Consider the following 15,808-nt stretch of genomic DNA (forward strand, 5'->3'; position numbering starts at 1 on the left):
ACCCAGGCACCCCTAATCTAATATTCAGCTTTAAAACAAGTTTTCCCTCATGAAAAAAGAAAAGGCCTCTCTATAATTAAAAGAGATAAAGAATAAATTATTAAGGGGGAAAAAAAAAACATAGTTCAGAGGCAAAAATTCAGCGCTTAGTATACATTTGCTGGAACACTGAAAGGTTCAACAGCACACTGCTTGAGACTGAAAGGATACCCAAGAAACTGTAATTGTTGGCACCTCGCTGGGGGCCTGGGTAGATGGAGGGTAGAGGCAGGAAAAATTTTGATTGAAAATGTTTAATTTCTTTCTAAAATTATGCAAATGCTACAGTTTTCTCTATCCCGAATGCTCTTCACCCTCGTTCCGAACCCCCCACCTGATTATATAACCTTCAGATCTCAATCCTTCCCTCAAAGATGACCTCCTTTCCAATCTGGAAGCTTCGGTTCTGTCTGGTCTTGAACTCTCACATGTGTTTTTGTAAATCATTTGTGCATATCGGTCTCCCTCATTGGACTGGTAAGCCCCTAGAGGGGGAGGGAACGTATCTGGCTTCCCCCACCAGAGCCCGGGCCGCCTGGCACACAGCTCCACGGGAACGCCTGTTGAAGGAAGAAACGCACGCTCAGGGCACTGTGTGCGGCACCGGCTGGGAAACCACGGGGAAAGATAAAAGAGGTGAGACGATGTCTGCCTTCAGGTAGTTTATCAACTAGGCAGGTTACGATAAATACACATATAATTATAAAGCAGAATGCGGTCATTGCCTTAGGAGTTACAGATAAAGCCATATGGGATTCAGAACAGGTGAGCGCTAGAAGAATTTTTAAAAATGTGTCAAATATCTGGAAAGGGCTGTGGTATTTGAAAAGGGGCTCTGAAAGCCTGATGTGATCTCCTCAAGAAAGGGCAGAGCATTTAACTCAGAAAAACAAATGCCTACGGGGACCAGACGGCTGATACACACAAGTGAATGGCCTTCCGAGTAGAAACTGACTACAAACAAGATCCAGAGGTTCTCAAACCTGGCTGAACATTAGCATCACCTGGGAGCTTAAAAAAGCCGCACGATCCGGCCATAACTCAAGGCCAATTCGATGAGAAACTTAGGAGTGGGATTGGGGAAGAGTGTAAGGGGGATGGAACAGAGGGCCGGGGGGCGGGGGCTGGGGGGTGGGGGGGTGGTGATAACTTTGTAGACCAGCAGCATTCTCATCACCTGTGACTTGCTAAAAACGCAGATTATTAAGGTCTCCCCACCCTCTGCCCCCCCACCCAGGACTTACAGAATCAGAACCGCACTGTCAGAGTCTGTCTGGTGTTCTCACATGCACCGGAAAGTTTGAGAAGTTCTCCTCTAGAGAACTTTGTCCCCTTCCGAGGGAGGGCCACTCCTGTAGTTATCAGTGTCAGTAACCCTGAGGGAATGCAGACACCCCGGGCTCTCGTTTTCCATCTGCAGTACAGGTAACAGCTCAAAATAACTGCCATCAGGGAGAAGCCGTCAGAAGACGGCAGGCCACTGTACTGTGCCCCTGAAACCAATGCAACGCTGTGTGTCAGCTGCACTTCAAATAAAAAACCCCAAATGACTGGGGCCTTGCGGTTTGCTACAGATGGTTTATTAGTGGAGTTTGTCTAAAGCTTGGGTTGTTTTAACCAGAGGTGTTTTTAATGTGGGTTTTTGGTATTTATTTTCAAAAATGTTTTTGGAGCCGCTAAAGCATCCCTGACAACAGTATCATAAGGCCAAGTTCAACACACAACCTTGCTCTTCCTTAGGGGTACGGAGGTCCCGGAGAACCACCAGCTCAGAGACCCGCCTTCCCAACTCCCACAAGCAAAATTTAAAGGGTGTATTGGACATAAAGCTACAAAGGTTTGGAGGGCTTGGAACGATTACTCCAGTAAATTAAGTCAAGCTTATTTACTTAATTTTGGCCACATCCATCCACTCAATATTTTACAAGTCGGAATTATAACTGCAACACCAACAAAAAAGCGAGCGTGTTCCCTCATGATCTGACTGGAGATATAATGGGCAAAAGGAAACAGCTGAAGACTTTTATCCAACAAATATTTATCAAGCTCCTACCGCGTACCAGTGCTGTTTCAAGTCCTTTAACTTCATCCCTTCTGTGACATCCCTAGCCAGCCGGCCTCCTGGAAAATTAGTGTCATTACTCCTAGAATGAGTGATCTCACACGATAAAAGTGTGGATGAGTCAGAGCAGCCCACTGCTCCAGCGGGAGCCGGCCAGCCGCTCCGGACCATTGTCTTTGAACAGGACGGACCTCCGAGACCGTGGGCCCAACAAAGGAGGACGGAAGTTCACACGGAGCCCCTGAAGATCCACACTAGGTCTCCTTCTCCATTGCTAAAGAGTTGGACAGCAGCTACAAAATTTCAAATAGCCATGCTAGGACATAACTTTCAAAATATCAGCAACCATTTTCTCTTGCTCCCACAGCCCTTATCTGTCATTCTTTTTCAAGTTCAGTTGTAGCACTGAGTCATGTTTGTATCTACCTCTGCAGAAGGATTATTAAAAGAAAAAAAAAATCACTTCTCTGGATAAATATCCAAAATTAATTGCAAATGAAGAATCTGTCTAAAGCTTTAACTCGTTGAACTTTCACTGCACTGAAACATGCACAGGTATTTCTGAAACACACTAGGTATTTTTGTAAACCACCCATAAAAGCAAAAATCAAAAACTTCACAAAACGGGTTTCCGTAAGAAGTTTTTTGATAATTTTTGTTAAATTATTGATGTAATTTATTATATCATATTTATCAATTTAGTATAAAATTTATTATATAATAAAATTGATAAATCCTGTTAAATTATTAAAAATGTTGATAAATGTTCTTAAAAAGAAATTTCTAAGCGCTTCCAAAATTTTAGATGCTCAAGAGAGGACAACTGTACTATTCCTTGATAATTTTAGAGAGCATGCATTTATTTTTTTTTTTGATACAAAGCTCAGGTTTTCAAGATGTGAAGGAGCACAGTAACATAGGAAAAGAGAAACAATGTAATGTATTAGAAAAGGCACACAGACATGACAAAAAGGGGGGGAAAACCTTCTTTTGAGCTAAAAAGAAAGAGAAACAAAAAAAGCTATCCTCAAGGAGGAAGAAAGGCATCTCTGAACAAGAAAGGAGTACTTCCCCTCAGTGAGCTGGGGGGCTTTGAGGCTGGGGTGGAGAAACAGAAGGTGCCCGCTGAGAAAGTATTGTTTCTGGTCCCTGCAAACAGAACTCTGATTCATATAACAAATCAACCCACTTACAGGACGCGCTTAACTTCACCTGTTGGGAGGTAAGGTCAGTCCCTTTCTCCTTCTTTGAATGAATGGGGAAGGCTTTCCGCTCACCCTTGGCCTCACCACAGGAATGTGTGCTGGATATCGACAGCGCTGTTTGGAAACCCAGGGCACTTCAAGGAGCTGTATCAACAGGTTTCTCCTTCTCCCTAGCATTGAGCCAATTGTAAAAGCTGAGTAAGAATCCTGAACAAATTAAACACTGTCCTAGGAATTCAAAGCCAGCTCTAGCTAGAGTGTTGTTTTTTGTTTTTTGTGTTTTTTTTTTTAAACAGAATCACAATTTATATTTTTATCACTTCAGCCTTTTTTGAGCCTGGTAAGATAGAGCTAACAAAGGGCTATTTCCTGGCCGCTTAATACAAAGCACCTTTTAAGGAAAGCCTGAAAGTTGGCCTTGGAATGTGGGTTAGGGCAGAGAAGTCTTTCCCAGATGGAGCTGCTGATGCGGTTTTCAAGAAAACTCGGGAGACTCCAAAATATCCTTCCAAGCAATGTAATAAATGCCGAGCCTTTTGTATACTTGTTATCTAATGCATTTCTATGGCCACTGGCCTTCAGCACAAATATTTATGTCTTCTCTCTCAACTTTGGCCTATATACTTCCCATTCTGCCTTTAAATAAAACTATTTCCAGTCCGTGAGTGGTGAGGTGAAACACTCATCATAGCAGCTTCACTCATCCCAGGCCTAAATGCTACCAGGGGAAAAAAAGAAATCCCAGGCAAATATTTTAAACTTCTACCGATGATGGTTAAAAACAGGAAATTGAGAAGTCATTTGTATTTTCTTCTTAGATTAACTCTTTTTGATTAAAGGGCTGTCCAGAACTTGGCTTGCCATGTTTGAATAGCCATGGGTCACTGCTTTCTTCTTTTCTTTTTTGAAAGATTTTATTTATTCATTTGATGTAGAGAGAGAGAGAGAGAGAGCGCACAAGCAGGCGCAGGCAGAGGGAGAGGGAGAGGGAGAGGGAGAAGCAGGCTCTCCACTGAGCAGGGAGCCCAATGTGATCCTGGGCTCATCCCAGGGCCTGCGGTCATGACCTGAGCCAAGGGCAGCCACTTAACCAACTGAGTCACCCAAACGCTCCCATGTGTCACTATTTTAATATCATTTGCAATTTATTCTACAACACCAAGTGGCTACACTTAAGAAGTTCTAAGAGTTGATATAATTTATCATGACACCTCTCAAACTTCATCTGGCATGAACGTAAATGAGAATGATTATAATCTGATTTCAAATAGTAATAATAATAGATGATGTTGTAAAGAATGTGTATATTTTCCCATAATTAAACAAGAACACAATTAAAAATAGGCCAACTTTCCCAAAATGAAAAAACACACAATAAAAAAAAAAACAAAACTATTCTTTTTTTTTTTTTTTTTTTAAGATTTTAAGTAATCTCTACACCCAACATGTGGCTCCAACTCATGACCCCAAGATCAAGAGTCACACGCTCTACTGACTGAGCCAGACAGGCCCCTAACAAAAATTGGGGGGGGGGGGGGGTGGGCAGGGATGAGCTGCAGGGGTGTGGGAGAGACAGAGGAAGAGAAACTATCTGAAGCCGGTCCCATGCTGAGCTTGGAGCACCACGTGGGGCTCGGTCTCATGACCCTGAGATCATGACCTGAGATGAAATCAAGAGTCTGATGCTTAACCCACTTAGGCACCGAGGCTTCCCATCCTAAAAAATGATTGTTAATCTTAATGACAGAAATTAAAATCTCTGTAATAAACTGTTGAGTAAATAATTTGCTAATTACCTGGCACCGATTATTTTAATTGACCAGTTTCTTAGATGATCTGTATATCAATATTTTTGAAAAGGGATAGGTTAGGTCATTGTCTAGATAATTTATTAATGTAGATTCTAGGGCTTAAAGAACAAACTTGAATGTCTGACGGCTTTCCCCATTTAAGGAAGCAAATTAAGTAACAATGAAAGTAGAGAAATCTGGGGGAAGTGGAATAAGGAATGAAAGGATATGAGTCAGCAATAAAGACTGCGACACAGTGCCCCAAACAGTGAATACTTAAAGATGCATTTCATTGTTTTCCTCAGTCTCCATGGGATCTGTCCAATATTGTGGATTCTTGGAGCGCCTGGGTGGCTCACTCGGTTAAGCGGCCGCCTTTGGCTCGGGTTATGATCCTGGAGTCCTAGGATGGAGTCCCATATGGTGTTTCCCCTGCTCTGCAGGGAGCCTGCTTCTCCCTCTCTGGCCTGCCACTCCCCCTGCTTGCACATGCTCACTCCCTCTGTCAAATAGATAAATAAATAAAATCTCTTTTTTTAAATTTTTTTAAAGATTTTATTTATTTATTTGACACAAGAGAGACAGAGTGCATGCACAAGCAGGAGGAGTTGGCAGGCAGAGGGAGAGGGAGAAGCAGGCTCCCTGCAGAGCAGGGGAAACCCCATATGGGACTCGATCCTAGGACTCCAGGATCACGACCTGAGCCAAAAGCAGTGGCTTAACCAACTGAGCGACCCAGGTGCCCGATAAAGAAAATCTTAAGAAAAAAAGGAGTGTGAGTTCTTCATGAAATTTAAAAAAGAAAAACAACTTTTAGGGAAAATACTCCGACATCAACTACACTTCTTAGCGAAGATGGCTCTGAAACCTGTACTGGACGCTGCGATTTTCTCTCTTCTTAAAGGGACATGATAAAGCTCTTTAAGTATTTCCAGAGGACATGCAGTATTTCCAAGAGTGAAGTAAGGATGCATGTCATCATATAAGCAGGACTTGTTTAGTTGTTGCAAATGAAGATGATCAGATACCTCTATACAATGAGAATTATGAATCACAGGTCACGCCTATACATTTTCTTCCTCCCCAGGCTTCCTTCCAGCCTCCCACCCTCCCTGTCTCTGTCTCTGTCTCTGTCTGTCTCTGTCTCTCTCAAATGTAGGCAATAGAGGACTTTGATCTTCCTTTGAATTCTGGTGCCAACGTTGAAACACTAACAGGCAGCGAGACTGACTGGGTCTTGGACACACTCTCCACGGTTCTCTTCATCGCTTCCACAGAGGGGCCCGGAGAAAACGGGCAATGCGCGATGGGGGGGGGACCCTGGGTGGCTCAGCGAGGAGAGGAGAGCACGCGACTCAGCTTGGGATTTTAAGTGCAAGCCTCGTGTTGGGTGTAGCAATTCCTTAAAAATAAAATCTTAAAAAAGAGCAGAAGAGAATGCACAGTGGGCCTCCAGGCAGAGTCGCTTCAGCAGCCAAACAATGAAAACAATTATTCATCCACAAGAAGGATGAACTGTGTTACGGTCATGCCGTAGCGCACTTCATAACCAACACCCCAGCCAGGGGGGCCTGGCCGGCTCGGTGGGAGGAACGTAGGGTTCTTGATCTCGGGGTCATGAGTCCGAGACCCAAGCTGGAGGCAGAGATTACGGAAATAAGCTTTTTTAAAACAATGCATGGTATATTAAAAAAAAAAAAAAAAAAAAAGATGGGAAAATGGGCAACCTGTCCTCGTTTCAGCCTCTCCTCCCTCGACAGGCATGAACGCGGAGCGAGGAGGGAACCGAAGAGTGAGAAAAAGCTCCAGGTTCCTCGCAGCGCGCGGGGACTTCAGTTACATTTTAGGACTTTCTTGATTCGGGAGACCCTCCGTCTCCTCGCGCTTGGAGGAACCGCCGTGATCCCGTGCGGAGGGAGACGGCTGCAGGGAGCGATCAGACCGGCAGAGCGGCCCGTCCGGGCTCCGCGCGGAGGATGCAAGCGGGTCTCGAGGGGGCGCTCCTCGCGGCTCCGCACGGGTCCCCGCGGCGGGAGAGGCGGCCGGGCCGAGGGCGGCGGCCCTGCGCGGGGGGGGGGGCGCGCCTGCCGGGACCGGCCTCGGCCTCCCTGGGCGCCCTCCGCGGACGGACCCGGGCCTGGGGACCAGGCTGAGAAGCGCCAGCATCTCTCTCCAGCCGAAGTCTCCTGGGGTCGCTGACGTGCTCGTCCGTCTTCCAGAATCCCGGCAGGACAAATCCCTCTCTCCTTAGCCTTTTTTTTTTTTTTTTCTTTTTTTCTTTCCCTCCAGGGTTTTTAGAAATACCACGAGTCCATGTCTCCTGTCCTCCCTCGGGACACTTCTCAGCCCTGGCGGGTCCTTTCTGAACAGCAGAGGCTGTGGCTGGTGCGGAACGTGGACGGGCCGGGCCGAGGCCCGGCTGCGGGGCTCGAGCTCCCGCACCCCTGCGTTGCCTCTTGAATGTTTAATAACAAAACCGCCGCCGGATTGACCCCCCCCCCCCGCAAAGTACTGCCGAGCAGACCCCGACTGCGTTCGTGAACCTATTTTAAATTTTAAATTATTTCATTATGGTAAAATAATACTAGATAAAAATGAATGGACACAATTTCAGAAATGCTAAAACTGACCATATCATCTAAACACTATATATGGGGTGCGGGGCTACTAGAAATTGGGGGCTTCTCGATGAGTTAGGCATTTTGTATACATGATTACATTTAATATTATTACCTCAAGAAACCTCTGTAAGCTAAAAAAAATCAGTATTCCTGTTTTACTAGTGAACTCTCAGACTTCAAGGATGAGAAGTACGCAGCGTGCCAAGGTTCAAGCCCTGGTCCCTCTGACTCAAAAATCATTTTATCTCACGATTGCTGGGGCAAAGTGCTTACTCTACATATGCAGAGCTTAATTATTCTTTCATCCTATGGGGAAAAAGGGTAAACGGAATCAGCTAAAATAGATGGTAATCTCCCTGAGGCAAAGGCTGATTACTTATCTAGTCGTCGGTGGAGAACAGGACCTCAGTGTGTTAGATGCGTACTTCCAAATAGGTGCACAGGAGAAAAATGTTATTTTTTTTTTAATTACACGCATATTACATACTTTTTCAAAGCATGTGCAAGCATCTACATTGTCATTAATGGGTTCAAATCCCTGCAGAAAAAATAAAATTTACTCATCTAGACAAAAAGTGAGGTCCGTGAAAAGGATGGCTGAAAATGCCAAATAGGAACATAACCAAAAAACTTAAAAACCTGGGTACTGGGTTTTTTAAGCTTTAAAGATCTTTGAAGCTTTAAAGGCACATTGGCTAATATTTCCGTTATTCTAGAACTAACAAGCGAGTATAAAAACTCTTATGGTACGACTGACCCTAAACATGAAATCACCTAAAGCACATAGGAATACAAGCTGTTCTCCTTATATCCCCTGGAACCTCAAGGAGCTGACCGAAATCCACCTGCTGGTAGAATTACACTCCCATGAACAGTCCTTTATACCAAAGAATCCGAAAACTGACCGAACACTTTTTCTTTACTGGGCTTTTCTTCTCCCTTTCCATTTAGTTTCTCTATGTGGAAGAAAAGCACAGAAAAAGATTTTAAATTCTTAATTCCTATTCTTTTTCTGAAATTAGCTTATTTACCTTTAAATTAAGCCAGAATTTGTTTCTGAAAGAACTATCCTGTATCTTTAGTTACTGCATTGTTAATGATTCTTTGCAGTAAAGACATGCAGAAATCCAAGGTTGGGTGCTTTGTTATTTACTTTTTACTACTAACTCAGTTGGCTGGATGTTGAGTACATCAGAATTTAAAGGTTTTTTTTTTTTTTTTTTTTTTCCCCATAGAATAAGAGGACTTCTTCCAATAACGGGGTTCCATTTGGCTCCCAGGTAGAATTATTCAGGTTTACAGGTTTATGACTGCTGTTACTTCTGCTTCAGAATTATCTAGGATGAGTTTACTTGTGAGCCTAACCACACCCATAAATAATCAGTTAATCTCCCTTAACTCTCAGCCTGTCTGGTTGGGTCCATTTCTGAGATTATAAGAAAAAAAACACAACACAACAAGTTATTTCTTTCTTTCCAGATCTGTCTCCCTTCTTTTGTTCATGCTACTTATTACAGTAAACAGATATTCCTGAAATTTTAATAATGTATACTTATGCATTGTAATGTTTTCTTCATTATCCAAAATGTTTACTGTTTAGTTTTTGGATCTGCATGTCTTTTTGAGTAGTCATTACCTACAAAAGAAATGTCTACACTGGAAAAAAAAAAAGAAGAAAGAAAGAAATGTCTACACTGGCTCATATTTTTATAAGCCAAACACCTCGTTTCCATCATTTGGGGTTATTTTTGAGAACAATCTCCAACTCATTTCTGCATAAAATCCCTTGTCCACATTATGGTCCTTAAGGTAATGTCTTTGCAAATAAATCTGCCTATACCGGCTTCTCCGCTTTTAATGCTTTCCATAATCTCAACATTCTTTTGACTTTAATTCACACTTTTTTATTCCTTTGTATGAATTTATATACTTCTTCCTTTTGATTAGTATCTACTTTGCTCCATTTGAAAGTCTTCAGTTTTTACTTTTGATCCCCATGAAGTTCCCTGGTGATGCCAACTCATGAATACACTGAAGGTTTGTTGTAGGGCTCCCTCCCTGAATGGGAGACTTCCTGGGGTGTGGGGGGGGGGGGAGGAGAGCATTGCCGTCACTCATGGTGTTAATGATCCCTGTATTCCTGAAGGCACTGGTACCCAAAAATGAAATCTTAAATAAACGTCCAACCGTTTAGCCGAGAGCATGTACTTTGCTAAGTAACTATACCATTTTTAAGAAATGGTAAATAAATGAAACTTACCCTTTAAAGATTTCAACAGACGATTTGGGATCCTTCCCTCTTGATCTCAGCTTAATCCAGTTCAGGGAAATTGCAGAAGCCGGTCAGTTGTGTCCCGAGGCTGTGGAGACCGCAAACGCAAGGATAAGAAGTCCCTCCTCCTAAATTTACATTCATTTAGATCAGTTGGGAGTGCTAAGGTTTTCAAACCCCGGGCTTTATATAAGGTGTTTCCCCTGATGGGCGAGTAGTAACTGTTTGCCCGGCCGGTGGGGATCTCGGGTTTCCACCTTTTAAAGCCTCAGGTGGTTCTTCAAGTCTCCTTCTTACGTTGCATAACCCGCAGGGCTCTATATCCGACTTCCATATTTAATGTATTTTAATTCAGCCTTGTGATGATCTATATACACTTTCATGAGCTCATCTTCCCCCTAGGCCTTACACAAGTAGCAGAGATTAAACCGGCATTCTTGACTACTTCCTGGCAATTGCAAGTCTGACTTCATGAATACCTTTCTTTTTGCTCTTGCCATCCCAAAGTGTCAGAGAGAGTGTGATCACTTGATTAAGTCAATAAAACAAGGTCTTTTGGACCGATCCTTTCACAACACCATACACACCGGCCACAGACACATCCTGTCTTTGCCTCCTCTTCATAGGCACCTCCTCTAGTGTTTTCATTCCTGTGAGTTATCCCTTTAAAATCTGGAAAGTTCTGTATCACTTTCTCACAGTGTGCATTATGCCCTATCCTCTGAGTCTACTCCTCCACCATATCCGCCCCAGACCAAACAATACGGTTTGCCTTTGAAGGGAAAGAAAACAAAATTATTTTCCTTCCATTTCTTTCTTCTTTGAGCAAGGAAAGGAGGACAGAAGAGAAAGGTGTGAGTGGGAGAGACGTAACGGCCAAAAGAGAAACCACGGAAGCTTGATCCCGCTGTGTGAGTCACTTTGAAGGAGGTAATGGTCTAGAGTAATTCTTAGTCGAAATGATATCACATACCACCTCCTGTCACCAACTTCTCACAGAGTTCCCAATTCCCCTCCCCTCGCTGCGAATCTCCTCATTTAATAATTGCCCTACTCTGGGGTGCCTGGGTGGCTCAGTGGGTTAAAGCCTCTGCCTTCAACTCAGGTCATGATCTCAGGGTCCTGGGATCGAGCCCCATGTCTGGCTCTCTGCTCAGAGAGGAGCCTGCTTCCTCCTCTCTCTCTGCCTGCCTCTCTTCCTACTTGTGATCTCTGTCTGTCAAATAAATAAATAAATAAATCTTAAGAAAAAAATAATAATTGCCCTACTCTATAATATTGCCATTTCTGTGCTGTCTTATCTCCGCTTTAGGATTCTGCTACTTTTTGAACTCTCTGCCTATAGCCCCTAGCATCATCTTGGGCTTTTGATAAATGTTTGCTGGATTTAAATAAGTGGCTTGGCCTTGCTCAGACTCCCTATTCCTAGCGTGTAGAAGAACCTTGTTTCAATGGACACTTTCATCTTTACTGCCCACTATTAAAATATAGTGACCAGGGACGCCTGGGTGGCTCGGTTAGTTAAACGACTGCATTCAGCTGAGGTCATGATCCTGGAGTCCCAGGATCAAGTCCTGCGTGGGGCTCCCTGCTCAGTGGGGAGTCTGCTTCTCCCTCTAACCCTCCCTTCTCTCATGCTCTCTCTCATTCTCTCAAATAAATAAATACAATCTTAAAAAAAAAAAAAAGATATAGCAACCAGAAACAACATAAAGAAAAGTAACATGGTGGACTTTTAAATTGCAGCATAAAACATTTTAATACTTTTTTTTTTTCCTGAAAGAGCGCGTGATGAACTATTCTTAATGTTTGGGGGTATAAGCCTCAAGATGCAGGCAGAAATGTTTTGGGGATTTTATCTTATTTTTTAAATTTATTTATTTATTTGACAAAGAGAGAGAGAGGGGTCACAAGTAGGCAGAGAGGCAGGCAGAGAGAGGGGGAAGCAGGCTCCCCGCTGAGCAGAGAGCCCGATGTGGGGCTCCATCCCAGGACCCTGAGATCATGACCTGAGTTGAAGACAGAGGCTTAACCCAAGGAGCCCCCCAGGCACAAATGTTTTTGTGATTTTAAATACTTTCCACCTAGCACAGATAATAATCAAGGATACTTAAAATACATTAATGTATTTTGTGCAACTTTCACAAGTTCACAAAATAAAATGCGGCTTGAACTTGAGGTTGCCCTCAGCCACATCTCCACAGTGCACAGGAACACAAACTGGACAATCACCGGATGGTAGGTCTCTTGCGTTACCCCCATATTCAGATCTGGAAAAGCCACAGATTAACTTGCCTCAGTTTTTTTTTTTTCATCTGCAAAATTGAGCTGGGTCAGGGGAGGGAGAGACAGAGGAGGAGAACTAATAACCATGCCGTGTTTCTCTGTATCCTACTCTGTTCTCGCATATGCAAAGGTGTGAGCTGTAGGGGAATGAGAGCACATGTCTTGTTGCTAGGAGCTTGCCATGTTAGACTGGTTTAGGAAGGCATAGTAGGATTTATAAAGAAGACCAGGATATCCCACTGTATCTGTGTCTTGCTCTAAGTAATTATAATTAGAATTTTAACCTCTTGGAGCAAGTTTCTGTATCTTTACTTCTTTCTTTCACCTAGGTTTTGAACACGTATGTTTAAATGAAGAATTTTAACTTATACTGCCATTTGCATGTCTTGAAATACCACATATATCTTAAATAATTACTATAATATCCTACCCAGCAATAAATCTGTAGCATAGGTATTATAAAATTGGTTATGAAAAACTTTTTGATCATCTGGGGTGAGAAAATGTAATAAACTTTTTTAAAAACATTTCTGATGTTAGGTTCAAGGAGCAGTTGCCTATGCTTTTCTCTTGGAGTGGCTGATACTCCCAAGCTGCCAGGGAGAGTTCCGGAACACCAATGACAATAGTCTCAAAACCAAAGAAGGTAGGGCGCCTGGGTGGTTCAGTGGGTTAATTACCTGTCTTCTGCTCAGGGCATGATCTCGGGGTCCTGGGATCGATCAAACCCTGTGTCAGGCTCCCTGCTCAGGTGGGAAGTCTGCTTCTCCCTCTCCCTCTGCACCCGCCCGGCTTGTGCTGTCGCTTTCAAATAAATAAATAAATAAATAAATAAATAAATAAATAAATTCTTAAAACAAACAGAAAAAAAGGCTCAGAAAGTTGTCATTTTAAGGCATCATTAAAGCTCTGGGGGAAAAAAAACTTTGAGGAATAAAAGAAGATTTAGCGTTCTTGCTGTTGAGCTAAATAGCCACCCCCCCCACCCCACCCCACCCCACCCCCGCCGAGGGTGAGAAACAGCTTCTCTCTAGCCAGGGGTGTGGAAACCAATGTGGTGGAGAGCTGTCTGCCCCCAGTGTGGACAGCGAGCCCCAAGGAAACAAAATGAGATCATGGAATATGGAGAATGTGATTTACTAGATTAGGGCACAGGCAGAACTGGAAATCCTTCACTGCCTGGACAGACCAAATGAAGATTGGGGTCATGAGACCAAGGCTAGGGGAGTCTGTAATAGGTGCTCGCACTTTGCACCTCTTTCCACCTCACTGTGTTCAAGATAAAGGCATGTTTAATAACGCTTCAGAATGGGGGAAAAAATAACGCTTAAGGGCTGGATAGCTGGGGTCAAACAGATCTGAGTCGTGACTTGGTCACTGACTGTGTTATGTAACTAATACCGTCAGCCCCATATTAATCTCAGCTTTCTGATTTGTGAAACGGAATAATAATTACACGGACTTCATAAGGTACTTGTTGTGCAGGTTGGGTAACAATGTGTGTAAACAAAACACTTAGCGCGGTGCCTGGCATTCTCAGTGAATGTAGCTAAAAACAAACAATGAAAAACATCAAAAACATCAACTGTCTGGCCTCTCTCATCGGTAAAAAGGTGAGAGTGAAGGAGAGCCCCTGCAGGATGGAGAATCGAACCGGCTGTCCCTCTGATCAAGGACTGCCATCCCCCCCGTCGTCTTGCTATTCTGGATGGCCTTCCTACCTCTCACCCCTGCCACTGGCAGAGGTGGCTGAAGACATTCCTTCCCTCAAAGGTTCATCAAGTGCCAACTCTGTGTCAAGTAGTAGCCGTGTGATGCAGGCGCACTGGTGAACACCTCACAACGATAGCTGAAAAGACGGGTAACCAACAAAATAAATACACAAATACAATACTTGTCACTTCTAAGAAGAAAAAAATGGGACTCCACTCTCGATGGGTTGACAAAGGAAGCCCTCTCTGAGGGAAGGAAACTGAAGCTTAGAGACCAAAGAAACAGCAGACATGGTTTCTGTCCATACCTTACGGCCTTTCCCTACAGCACGGGCAACAACTGGCAGCCTCATGTGTCTCATAACTCCGCAGTAGTGCCAGCTATCACAATCCAGAAGTGATCTCAAGAGATACTCAGGGCAGACTATTTCCTGCCAAGAGTGATCCTAGGGGCCGTGGTCGTGGATGGAGCAGCTGGGTCACCACCCAGGGACTTGCGTGGGCTGTGACGACATAGGCACGGGGCCAGCAGAGAGTCCTGGTGCAGGGCTGCATTCCCCTCCTCGAGGAGGGGGTGCCTTTTCTACTCTACACAACCAGCTAATGGCCCTATGCAGCCTCAAAATGAAAGCACACTTGTAAGTCCGTGAAAGGTTTTTCTAAAAGCAGGCTGGCACCAGGGACTCAAGGTGTCACCTAGGAACAGCCCAACTCAATCCCGAATTATAGGTGACATAGGGGACTCATCACCATAGACCTGCACCATGATTTATAACCACTTTTCAGGGGAAGTGTGCATTTCCTCCTTGTGGCATCAAGAAGGATCATGGTTTGGGGGCACCTGGGTGGCTCAGTTAATTAAGTGTCTGAGACTTGATTTTGGCTCAGGTCATGATCTCAGGGTAGTGAGATTGAGCCCTGCATCAGGCTCTGTGCTCAGTGGGGAGTCTACTGGAGATTCTCTCTCTCCCTCTCCCTCTGCCCCTTGCCCTGCTCACCAGGGGAACAGTAGCCCAGCGCCCACCCCCACCCCCCCACCGCTGCCTGAAGCATCACACAAGCCACTTCTTCCAGTAACTGCTCCCATAGGGCAGTGCTGGTCCCCAAAGCTACGATAATGGCCTCCTTCTCAGGCTCTCAAATCTAAACAGTTCTTATTGGATTCAGAAATGATTCTCTTTCATAGCAGAGCAGAATCATTCTTCCTGATTATCTAAAAATAAGCCACAAAGAATCCCTTTGTGGGAGTAATATGAGAAAAAAATAGTCAAAGGGAAAATGTAGGAGACCATGAGCTAAAAACAAGAATATGTCAAGTTAATGTCTGCATACTCAGAGCAGTATCTAATTAAAATATTTCAGAGGGTAGAGGGAAGTTTTATAGCAAATTGCGTTAAATTGATTTCAATAGGCTTAACCCCCCAAAATCCACATATAATATTCTTTTGGCTAGCTTTCTGACATATTAAAACTTAAAATTATGCAGAGAAATTCTCAGGCTAAGACATGTTTTGGCCTAATTAGCGTACTTCAGACCAGCAAGCAGAATTCTGATTTTAAAGATAGCACTTATACTTGAGGCAAGAACCAACAAAACTGGCCAGACTTGATTTCCATCAAGGTTTCCTTGGAGGGAGTTAAAGAAAAAGAAGAAAAAGGACTGAAACGACAGGAAGCGGAGCCGGACATTAATAGTGCACGAATTTTAGGCGGACTTAGATGCATTAATTTAGGAAAATATAATGCTCTCATCACTTTTGGAGATGAGACAAATCAGAACTCTAGTTAATAGGTTTCACAGTTACGAAACAGTTACAAACC

General features: G+C 43.7%; 1 protein-coding gene across 2 annotated transcripts in view; it reads right to left on the reverse strand.

The window, feature by feature from the left end:
• SLC39A10 (solute carrier family 39 member 10) overlaps positions 1 to 10,334 on the reverse strand; it is a 112,573-nt gene extending 102,239 nt beyond the window's left edge. Inside the window, exon 1 of one of the 2 annotated variants that reach the window (XM_080799840.1) lies at positions 9,978 to 10,334. The gene's annotated coding sequence lies outside the window, so the exon portion shown is untranslated. The remainder of the gene's footprint in view (positions 1 to 9,977) is intronic. The other variant, XM_080799841.1, reaches the window with a different exon arrangement.
• Between the last annotated feature and the right edge of the window lie 5,474 nt (positions 10,335 to 15,808).

The sequence above is a fragment of the Martes martes genome (genome assembly GCF_963455335.1).
Source record: "Martes martes genome assembly, chromosome: 3".
NCBI classification, from domain to species: Eukaryota; Metazoa; Chordata; class Mammalia; order Carnivora; family Mustelidae; genus Martes; species Martes martes.